Here is a 12,419-nt window from a genome sequence, read left to right on the forward strand (position 1 = left end):
TCACAATGGGATAGTAGGAAGTGCAATGGCCTGTGAATGCAAATTCCAGGATTCTGGTGTCAGTTGCACTGTGATTCCAGAATCCAACTTGGAATCACCAGGAATATGAAAAATAGGCTTTATATTCTCTTTATGTGTTAATCCTAACAAAAAATAAATTTATGCTCCACACAGTGACTCATGCCTGTAATCCCAGCACTTTGGGTGACTGGGGCAGAAGAATCACTTGAGTCCAGGAGTTCAAGAACTGCCTGGGCAGCATAGTGAGATCCTGTCTCTATTTTTTAAAGATAACAAAATAAATCTAAATGGTGACATATCTACATTTAGGCAAGGCATTTAATAGGTGACATGTCTACATTTGGCAAGGCATTTAATAACTGTTTTTGTTCTTCGCAATTTAAGTAAAATAGTGTGAGCTGAAGCATAATATGATTAATTGGGTGTATACTTAGTTGAAAAAATAGTCCTAAATGGAATTAGATGGTTCCCAAATCAAATTTTCTTCCATGAGACTGTTGTAAGATTATTTTATGCTACAATATCATCCCCCATTGTAAACACATTTGTTGTATTAGTGAAAGGAGAGGGGAAATAAGAACTAGAGTAGAATACATAGACTGCAAATCACCAAGCACAAATTGGCCAGTTACCATTTTTGAGCACACCAAGAACTGCAACACCTTTTCACAAAGTGCAAGATAAGATAAATTGAATTGCCAACATCTGTTAAATTAACGAATTCTTTCATAGAAGTTTGTCTTTAAAGTTGGAGAGGACTCAAAACTATATAAGTCTGATCTTTTAAAAGTAGATACAATGATTCATAAAAATTATCCACCCATTTTTAATCTATAGTAGATAAGTCATGCAAACTTTAAAAATCAAAACCATTTAAATTGTTGATGGGTTGAGTAGACAGAAAAGGATGTGGTATTGATTACAGTCTAGGGACATGCACCAGTGACTTGCTCTAGAAAAGGGATTTTCAAAAGTTTTAAGACAATTTTTTGCCAAAAATAAATGTGACATTAACCTCACTATAAAACAAATTTTACATTAACCTAAATACGTAATTTTCTGGTTGAAGGTGGGGAAAGGGTCTGGAGCCCAACTTTGGCACATTTGTTATGCTCCCAACTTCTTTCTGCCTTTGAGCACTTAGAGGTGAGAGTATATGTAAGCCAAGATGTTTATGTGTAGGATCCCAAATGATCTCCACTTCTGGAATTAAGTGTTGAATTCACTAAGATGAAATTTAATGATATAAATAGTAAATCCTACATTTGGGTATTTCAATACAAAAACATATTTGAGGAGACATAATTTAAGATACATGTGAAAACAATGTTGAGGATTTTATTACATGTTTGATTTGAAAGACTAATATGCTCACCCAGACATAAAAATCACATATGGTCTAAGTCAAATATATAAGAGAATATTTGGAACAAGTTAAAAGTATGTAACTACAGAGATAAATCCTGAACCGGGTAGAAGATACAGGGAGGCAAGTACTGGGCAAATTTGGAAAACAGTTTTCAAAAATTGGAGCTGTAGAAAAAAATAGAATTGACTGTCTTATGTGCATGCATTGAACAAATAAGAGCTGACTGTCAGCATTGTGCCAGGAAGGAACCTGAAAAAAGAATGAACACAGATTGTTTTTCAAAAAGCTCACAGTCCAACAGAGGAAATGGACCAATAAACAGGCAATTACAAAATAAGTTATAAAGGCTTCAATCAAAGTGATGAATGATGCTGTGGGTAGCAAAGGTAATGAGCCTAATGTGATGGGAAGAGGGCATTCAGAAAAGGCTTCCCAAAGGACATCTAAGCAAACCATTTTCTCTCAGTTCAAAGATTTATTTATTTGATTTATCTACATGATTATCTAACAGGCGCTGCAAACTTAATATAGCCAAATAGAATGCCGCCTTCTGTCATTCCCAATTGTTCATCTAGTTTCCCTTATTTCTGTAAAACCATCTAATTGCCTAAGCCAAAAACCATTTTTGAGAATCTCTTCTCTCCTACATTAGACCATAAGCAATTCCCCTTGATTATATCACCAAAATATTTCTTCACCAAACTGGGAAAATAGATTTGAGAGCAATTGAAACACTGGAAGAAGTGATCACAGGTTCTGAATGACAGATAAGAAAACTACGGAATCATCAAGGGATCAGAGAGAGCTGTGGTGAACTAGTCCCTTAAGGATTTCACAACTATCCAGCATTTGTTTTCTTCCAGAAGAAAAAAATTCACATACAGAAAGAGAACTGCTTGTTTCAGAAATCACATTGAACAGAGAAGAGAGATTGTGGGTAAGGGAAAAGGAAAGTTCAGATAGTAGCAGATGGAGGAAGAATCCAGAGAAATTAAATCCCAGAAAGTATGATGACAGCAAAATAAACATCAAAAGGTGAGTGTAACACCTTAAGAGACAAGACCCATAGGATGTGAACACACAGAAACATGCACACACAAAGCAGATAAAAACTCTGACAGTATTTCTAAATGAGCTGAAAGAAAGTAAACATTTAAACCCTTGAAACAGTATAAATCAGAAAAAGAACCCAGAAATAAAGAACAGAAGGCTATGAAACAAAAACCGACAGGACTAAGGAAATAATAATAAAAACAAAAAAAAAAGTGAAGATTAACTTGGAGGGAGTACATGACAGTAGAAACTGGTAATGAGAGAAATGAAGAGGAAAATGAAGATAAACACACATACACAAAAAAACACTAAAGATCGATAAAAGTAATAGATAAAAAAGCCAACAGAGATACAATTAAATTTGTTGAAATGGAGGCTGTGTTATGCTGCCCAGAACCACTCCTCACCCCTTGCCATACCTTCTCAGGTCAGGGGCACTCTCTTATCCAATGGAGAACTGCCCTTATCTGAAGGCAACTGCCTCTTCTCAGGTTATGCAGCCCGCATCCACTGATGGAATGATGTAGATAGACAAAAGCCAGACCTCCTGGTTCAATTTTGGGCAACTTTGAAAGGTCATCTCAGTTCCCAAACTCCCCATAGGATCAGCTGAGGCCTTCGTTGTGACTGTATCAGTTCAATTCTTTCTCTGCTATTCTTTCCTCCCTCACCAATTCACAAGGGTTCTTTTGAGCATGCCCCTATAAATGTCTGCAATCGAATTTTTATCTCATAGTAATTTTCCCCTAGAACCTTACCTAAAACAGGGGATAACAGAAGTGATCCTAAGGAACAGACTCCAAAATGGGATTTTCAGAGCAGGCAATAAGGATTCTGTCATTGGTAATAAATAAAATACTGATAGTAGGTCGTCCCTGGCATGCTATGGCAGTACAATTGTTAAAACTTTCAAGTAATACTAGTAGAAATGAATGTACATGCAAGTGTAATATCTCAAGTAATTGAGAAGATTAGGGGAAATGGCAATTATATACAATTTGCTGACTTTTTAGATGCCATTGATGCATTGTAGAAAAAAGCTGAGAAAATGAATGACAATTTAGGGCAAAACATGAAAGTCAGAAGGCATCCTTGGTGACATATAAAGAGACTTATCTCTTATCTTCATCCCACATTCACCTGAACCCTCTGAGCTCTAGGATTGTCAAATAAGATACAGAATGCCCAGTTAAACGTGCATTTCAGATAAAGAGCTAATTATAATAAATATGTTACATGTAATACTTTAGTCAAACTTATACTTTAAAAATTCATTATTTGAAATTAAATTTAACTGAGTATCTTTGTATTTATTTTTTCTTTTTGCTAAACTGGCAACCCAACCCATTTCTCCCAATTAAGAACTAGCATCCACTTCTTACATGAGGCTAGTATTTTGCCATCTGCCTTACAAGACAAGTTTCCTCGCTTAGCTTCTGTCCTCATCTCTCCTGCTGGCCACTAAACCACTATGATCAAATCACAACTTAACCTGACCTGAGAAGTACTAGTATCATAAGGGAAAAGGGAAGGACTATGTCCATTCTAACGGAAGGAAAAAGGTAGGAAGAGGCTTGGTGCAATTGGCCTCAAAGCTTAGATAATTTGTGGCCAAACTCTTAAGAGCAGTAAGACTTTCCAGGAGGAGCTCCATTGTGTGTGTGTGTGTGTGTGTTGAGGGAGGGCGGAAACGGAGCAAAAATGGACTTTCTGTAGAGGGAACAGCCAATCTGAGTGTATAACAGAATATGCAAAGGGAGGATAGGGTAGACCTGGAAGACCGACAAAGAGGATTATAGTCTTGACCTGTTTGGAAAGAGGGGTTGCTATGGTTTAAATATTTTTGTCCCTTCCAAAACTCATGTTGAAACTTAATCCCCAATGCAATAGAGTTGGGAGGTGGGGCCTAATAGGAGGTGTTTAGGTTATGAGGGCTCTGCCCTCAGGAATGGATTATGTTCACAATAAAAAGGGCTTATGGGAATGGGTTTGCTCTATTCTGCTCTTCTACCATGAGAGGAGTATTGTTCATCTCCTTTGGAGGATGCAGCATTCAAGCACCCTCTTGGAAGCAGAGATTGAGCCCTTACCAAACACCAAATCTTCCAGTGCCTTAATCTTGGACTTCCTAGACTCCAGAACTGTAAGAAATAAATTTCTGCTCTTTATAAATTACCCAGTCTAAGGTATTCTGCTATAGCAGCACAAAGCAGGGTAAGACGGGAATCACTGAGAATTTATGAGCAGAAAAAAATGAGAGAAAGTTGAACTGAATTGTCTCTGGTAGTCTTAATGACTGTAATGTGTTCATTTAAAAAGTTAGTGTGAAGATGGAAGGGTGGGCAGAAAAGGAGACCAGACACAGGATCTGTGTTGAAATCCAAATGTGACACTAGGGACTAAGAGGGTGTCAGAGAGAACTGGAAGTAACAGACAGATGGGAGAGACTATGAAGTTCTCTTGACCAGACTCTGAAATGCCAGGCTTGGTCATGGATGCCTGGAAAAATTCAAACTGAGAGGCAGGATCATGGGAAAAGCAAAGCCCTGTTTCATTTCCACAATGTCCAAAATTAAGAAAGGCAAACTAAGGTCATGCTGTCATTAAAGGAAAGAGATAGTCTTCAGATGAAAAGAAACCTAATAATTTCATTACAAACCCAGGTTTCCTGTGACTTTTAATTGAGACCAAAGAGGATAAAAAAAAACTGTATTTATTTATTTATTTATTTATTTATTTATTATACTTTAAGTTCTAGGGTACATGTGGATAACGTGCAGGTTTGTTACATATGTATACCTGTGCCATGTTGGCGTGCTGCACCCATCAACTCGTCAGCACCCATCAACTCGTCATTTACATCATGTATAACTCCCAATGCAATCCCTCCCCCCTCCCCCCTCCCCGTGATAGGCCCCAGTGTGTGATGTTCCCCTTCCCGAGTCCAAGTGGTCTCATTGTTCAGTTCCCACCTATGAGTGAGAACATGCGGTGTTTGGTTTTCTGTTCTTGTGATAGTTTGCTGAGAATGATGGTTTCCAGCTGCATCCATGTCCCTACAAAGGACACAAACTCATCCTTTTTTATGGCTGCATAGTATTCCATGGTGTATATGTGCTACATTTTCTTAATCCAGTCTGTCACTGATGGACATTTGGGTTGATTCCAAGTCTTTGCTATTGTGGATAGTGCCACAATAAACATACGTGTGCATGTGTCTTTATAGCAGCATGATTTATAATCCTTTGGGTATATAACCAGTAATGGGATGGCTGGGTCATATGGTACTTCTAGTTCTAGATCTTTGAGGAATCACCATACTGCTTTCCATAATGGTTGAACTAGTTTACAATCCCACCAACAGTGTAAAAGTGTTCCTATTTCTCCACATCCTCTCCAACATCTGTTGTTTCCTGACTTTTTAATGATAGCCATTCTAACTGGTGTGAGATGGTATCTCATTGTGGTTTTGATTTGCATTTCTCTGTTGATCACACTACCTGACTTCAAACTATACTACAAAGCTACAGTAACCAAAACAGCATGGTACTGGTACCAAAACAGAGATATAGACCAATGGAACAGAACAGAGTCCTCAGAAATAATACCACGCATCTACAGCCATCTGATCTTTGACAAATCTCAGAAAAACAAAAAATGGGGAAAGGATTCCCTATTTAATAAATGGTGCTGGGAAAATCGGCTAGCCGTAAGTAGAAAGCTGAAACTGGATCCTTTCCTTACTCCTTATACAAAAATTAATTCAAGATGGATTAGAGACTTAAATGTTAGACCTAATACAATAAAATCCCTAGAAGAAAACCTAGGTAATACCATTCAGGACATAGGCATGGGCAAAGACTTCATGTCTAAAACACCAAAAGCAATGGCAACAAAAGCCATAATTGACAAATGGGATCTCATTAAACTAAAGAGCTTCTGCACAGCAAAAGAAACTACCATCTGAATGAACAGGCAGCCTACACAATGGGAGAAAATTTTTGCAATCTACTCATCTTACAAAGGGCTAATATCCAGAACCCACAAAGAACTCAAACAAGTTTACGAGAAAAAAACAAACAACCCCATCAAAAAGTGGGCAAAGAATATGAACAGACATTTCTCAAAAGAAGACATGCATACAGCCAACAGACACATGAAAAAATGCTCATCATCACTCGCCATCAGAGAAATGCAAATCAAAACCACAATGAGATACCATCTCACACCAGTTAGAATGGCGATCATTAAAAAGTCAGGAAACAACAGGTGCTGGAGAGGATGTAGAGAAATAGGAACACTTTTACACTGTTGGTGGGATTGTAAACTGGTTCAACCATTGTGGAAAACAGTATGGTGATTCCTCAAGGATCTAGAACTAAAAATATCATATGACCCAGCCATCCCATTACTGGGTATATACCCAAAGGATTATAAATCATGCTGCTATAAAGATACATGCACACATATGTTTATTGTGGCACTATTCACAATAGCAAAGACTTGGAACCAACCCAAATGTCCATCAATGATAGACTGGATTAAGAAAATGTAGCACATATACACCATGGAATACTATACAGCCATAGAAAATGATGAGTTTCTATCCTTGTAGGGACATGGATCCAGCTGGAAACCATCATTCTCAGCAAACTATCACAAGAACAGAAAACCAAACACCACATGTTCTCACTCATAGGTGGGAACTGAACAATGCAATCACTTGGACTCTGGAAGGGGAACATCACACACCAGAGCCTATTATGGGGAGGGGGGCGGGGGAAGGGATGGCATTGGGAGTTATATCTGATGTAAATGACGAGTTGATGGGTGCTGACGAGTTGATGGGTGCAGCACACAAACATGGCACATGTATACATATGTAACAAACCTACACGTTGTGCACATGTACCCTAGAACTTAAAAAAAAAAAGTTAACTGGGCATGGTGGCACATCCCTGTGGTCCCAGCTACTCAGGAGGCTGAGGTGGGAGGATCACCTGTGCCCAGGAGGTCAAGGCTGCAGTGAGTCATGATTATTCCACTCCATTCCAGCCTGGATAATAGACTAAGACCTTGTCTCAGAGTAAATTAATTAATTAATTAATTTTAATAAATTATTTTGTCTGATATAAGTACAGCAACTCCTGCTCTATTTCATTTTCCATTGGCATGGAATATCTATTTCCATCTTTTTGTTTTCAACCTATGTATGTGTTTGTAGGTGAATTGTGTTTCTTCAAGGCAACAGATCAATGTGTCTTGTTTTTTTAATCCATTCAGCTGCTCTATGTGTTTTGACTAGATAATTTATTCCATTTACATTCAATGTTATGGTTGATAAGTATGGGCCTACTCCTGCTATTTAGTTATTTGTTTTCTGGTTGTTTTGTGGTCGTCTCTTCCTTCATTCTTTCCTTCCTGTCTTCCTTTAGTGAAGGTGAATTTCACTGGAGATATGATTTAGTTTCTTACTTTTCATTTTTAGTGTATCCATTGTATGTTTTTTGCTTTGAGGATCCCATGAGGTTTGAAAATACCTTTTTTTTTTTTTTTTTTTTTTTTTGAGAAGTTATCTCACTCTGTCACCCAGGCTGAAGGGCAGTGGTGCAATCTTGGCTCACTGCAACCTCTGCCTCCCGGGTTCAAGCAATTCTCCTGCCTCAGCCTCCTAAGTAGCTGGGATTACAGGCATGTGCCACCATGCCTGGCTAAGTTTTGTATTTTTAGTAGAGACAGGGTTCCGCCATGTTGGTCAGGCTGGTCTCAATCTCCTAACCTCATGATCTGCCCCCCTTGGCCTCCCAAAGTGCTGGGATTACAGGCATGAGCCACCGTGCCTGGCAAAAATGCCTTCTTATAACCCATTATTTTAACCTGATAACAACCTAATACTGTTTGCATAAACAAAAAAGCAAAAAGAAAATGAACACAAACTCTATGCTTTAACTTTGTCCCCCTTCATTTGATCTTTCTGTTGTTTCTGTATATATCTTACTGTGCCGAATATGTCTTGAAAAGTTCTTGTGGTTATTATTTATGATTGGTTCATCATTTAGTCTTTCTACTTAGAATAAGAATAGTTTACACACCACAGTTACAGTGTTATACTATACTGTGTTTTTCTGTTTCCTTACTAATTACTAGTGAGTTTTGTACCTTAATTCTTTATTTACTAATGATTATTTCTTGCTTATTAACGTCCTTTTATTTCTGATTGAAGTACTCTCTTTAGCATTTCTTGTAGGACCCATCCAGTGTTGATGGAATCCCTCAGCTTTTGTTTGTCTTGGAAAGTCTTTATTTCTCCTTCATGTTTGAAGAATGTTTTCACTGGATATATTAAATGCCTTGGGGTAGTCTTCTTTGAGTTTAATCTGCTTGGTGTTCTATAGCCTTCTTGTACTTGGATATTGATATGTTTCCCTAGGCTTAGGAAGTTTTCTGTTATTATCCCATGAATAAACTCTCTACTCCAATTTCTTTGTCTACCTCCTTTTTAAGGCCAATAACTCTTAGATATGCCCTTTTGAGGCTGTTTTGTAGGTTCTATACACATGCTTTATTGTTTTAATTCTCTTTTCTTTTGCCTCCTCTGGCTGTGTATTTTGAAATAACCTGTCTTCAAGGTCACTAATTCTTCTGAGCTTGATCAATTCTGCTATTAAAGGACTCTGATACATTCTTTAGTATGCCAATTGCATTTTTCAGCTCCCGAATTTCTACTTTCTTCTTTTAAATTATTTTCATCTCTTTGTTAAATTTATCAGATTTAACTCTGAGTTCCTTCTCTGTGTTATCTTGAATTTCTTTGAGTTTTTTTGCAACACTACTATTTTGAATTTTGTGTCTGAAATATCACATATCTCTGTTTCTCCAGGATTGGTCCTAGGTGCCTTATTTAGTTCATTTAGTGTGGTCATGTTTTCCTGGATGGTGTTGATGCTAGTAGATGTTCTTCAGTGTCTGGCATTGAAGAGTTAGTTATTTATTGTAGTCTTCATTGTCTAGGCTTATTTGTAGCTGTCCTTCTTGGGAAGGTTTTCCAGATATTTTAAAGGACTTGGGTGTTGTAATCTAAGCTATATCTTATTTAGGGGGCACCCCAAGCCCAGTAACTCTGTGGTTCTTGTGGATAGGTACTGCCTTATTTATCTTGGAATAGTTTTCTGGATTAGCAGGAATAGACTTTTGTTCTCCTACTGTACTGTCTCCCAAACTAAATCTCTCTCTCTCTCTCTCTCTCTCTCTCTCTCTCTCTCTCTCTCTCTCTCTCTCTCTCTCCCCTGAGCCACCTAAATCTGGCAGTGGAGTGACAAATGTACCCCTGTAGCCACCACTATTACTGTGTTTGTGTCACACCTGAAGCCAGCACAGCACTGGGTTTCTCCCACGACCTAGTGTAACCACTCCCTGGCTACTGCCTATATTCACTCAAGGCCCTATGGCTCTACAATCAGCAGGTGGCAAAGCCAGCCAGGCCTGTGTTCTTCCCTTCAGGGCAGCAAGGTCCCCCAGGCCCTTGGGTGGGCCCAGAGGTGCCATTGAGGAGTCAGGGACTAGAGTCAAAAACTTGAGAAATCTACCTGGGGAGAGTGTAAGTGTCCAGGAAATTATCCATTTCTTCTAGGTTTTCTAGTTTATTTGCATAGAGGTGTTTATAGTATTCTCTGATGGTAGTTTGTATTTCTGTGGGGTCAGTGGTGATATCCTCTTTATCATTTTTTATTGTGTCTATTTGATTCTTCTCTCTTTTCTTCTTCACTAGTCTTTCTAGTGGTCTATCAATTTTGTTGATCTTTTCCAAAAAACGAGCTCCTGGATTCACTGATTTTTTTGAAGGTTTTTTTGTGTCTGTATCTCCTTCAGTTCTGCTCTGATCTTAGTTATATCTTGCCTTCTGCTAGCTATTGAATGTGTTTGCTCTTGCTTCTCTAGTTCTTTTAATTGTGGTGTTAGGGTGTCAATTTTAGATCTTTCCTGCTTTCTCTTGTGGGCATTTGGTGCTATAAATTTCCCTCTACACACTGCTTAAAATGTGTCCCAGAGATTCTGGTATGTTGTATCTTTGTTCTCATTGGTTTCAAAGAACATCTTTATTTCTGCCTTCATTTCGTTATGTACCCGGTAGTCATTCAGGAGCAGGTTGTTCAGTTTCCATGTAGTTGAGCGGTTTTGATTGAGTTTCTTAGTCCTGAGTTCTAGTTTGATTGCACTGTGGTCTAAATTTCTCTTTTTAAAATAGTTTCTATTTTTGTTGATATTCTCATTTTGTTAATCCATTCTTTTATTCATGTTACTTATCTGTATATCTATGTTTTCTTTTAGTTCATTGAGTATCTTTATGGCAGTTATTTTAAATTCTTTTTCAGGCAGCTCATAGATCTATGTTTGTTTAGGTTGTTTTCTAGAGTTTAATTTCTTCTTTTGATTGGGCCATGTTCCTCTGTATGCCTTCTTATATTTTGTTAGAATTTGAGTATTTGAAAAACAAGCCACCTCACCCAGTCTTTGTATACTAGCATTGTGCAAGAGGAGACTATCAATAATCAGTCCAGCTGGAGATTTTGGATCTCTCAAGCATTTTCTAATCTATTGTTCCCCCTGACATCTGCCTGTGGAATGGAAACTCTAACATGCTTCTTACTTCTGTTTTCAGCACTGTCCAAAATATTGCATGGGTCCCATCAGCTCTTGAGTCAGGCAAGACAGAAACTAGCCCTTTGGGAAGCTTTCACATGAACCAGAACATTGGACATATCGCCCACCATTGTTTTCATTATGAGGAAAGAGACCCGGTATAGAAGTTTCTCATAGTCATTCCATGTTATGCCACATAGGAGAAACATGAATGGATGCCCTAAATACCACAAATTTTCCTACCCCGTTTGCAATATTTCTCTTGGTTTTACAATAGCCTAAGTGCTGTAGCTTCTCGACTTGTCTCCAGAATTGTCAGAAGTATTCTGATCCATGTATTGTTAACTCAAGATTTATATAAAAGGACAACTTGTAGCTTTCTAGCTTGAGATCATGCTGATGTCAGTCTGGAATATTCAATTTTATATCCTGGGCCTTTTTCCACATTGTGTCATGTAGTATGAGGAATACTCTAGCTTTATTTTCCAAGTCTACCACTTAAACCAGAACAATTTCTTGAATAATGAAGTTGGAAATTAGAAACTTAGATCCCACCACCACCACCATTGAAGCTTTCCATATACATATTTCAGTCTCTGAGTTTCTTATTTTGGGTTCCTTAATCAGTATGTCAGATTATTTTCCAACGTGATTTTCTTGTCTTAATATTGCCACTTTACAAAACACATTAATAGCCAACACAACAAACCCATCTGTTTTCCTTCTCATTTCCAGGAGGATTAATAACAACAAATGTAACTAAGACATATTTCTTCCTCAAAAAATGCCAGATGCTGTACTAAGTTCTTGACATAGCAATAGAAAACTTATTTATAGTGCTTGTTAGGTCACAGGCATTTCTTCGGGTGCTTTTTATGTATTTCCATGTGTTAACTCTTTTAATTTTTACAGTAACCCAGGAGGTAGAAACTGTTACTATCTTTGAGTTAGAGGGAAAACAAACAACAAGAGCTTGAGTCACAGTGTGGTCAGTTACTTGACTTGGATCATAGAATTTAGCACCAGGATTGAAATCCTGATGGATCTGACCTCAAATCCTATGCCCATAACCAGTAATGTGCGACTCTGTGTCAAGGCCGAAATGAGCGGTGTGACAGAGCCCACTCAAAGTCTGGTGGGCCATGATGGGCGTCGTGTCTGAAACCAATGAACCCTGACTCCAGCCTTCTGTACAAGTGACTTATCATTGCACACTGTTGCCCTGTAACGTTTCTCCTTTTTGAGACTGTGTGGGAACTGTTTCTCTGGTGTTCAACTTGAAGTGAAGTAACAGGGAGAGACGAGACGTACATGGAAAGGAAGAAAGAAAGATTTC

At 38.1% G+C, this 12,419-nt stretch overlaps 1 protein-coding gene across 1 annotated transcript in view; it reads left to right on the plus strand.

Moving 5' to 3' along the window:
* The window catches only part of LOC103232374 (nuclear RNA export factor 2-like), a 323,480-nt gene that overhangs the window by 296,222 nt on the left and 14,839 nt on the right, over positions 1-12,419 (plus strand).

The sequence above is a fragment of the Chlorocebus sabaeus genome, chromosome X (genome assembly GCF_047675955.1).
Source record: "Chlorocebus sabaeus isolate Y175 chromosome X, mChlSab1.0.hap1, whole genome shotgun sequence".
In the NCBI taxonomy this organism is placed as follows: domain Eukaryota; kingdom Metazoa; phylum Chordata; class Mammalia; order Primates; family Cercopithecidae; genus Chlorocebus; species Chlorocebus sabaeus.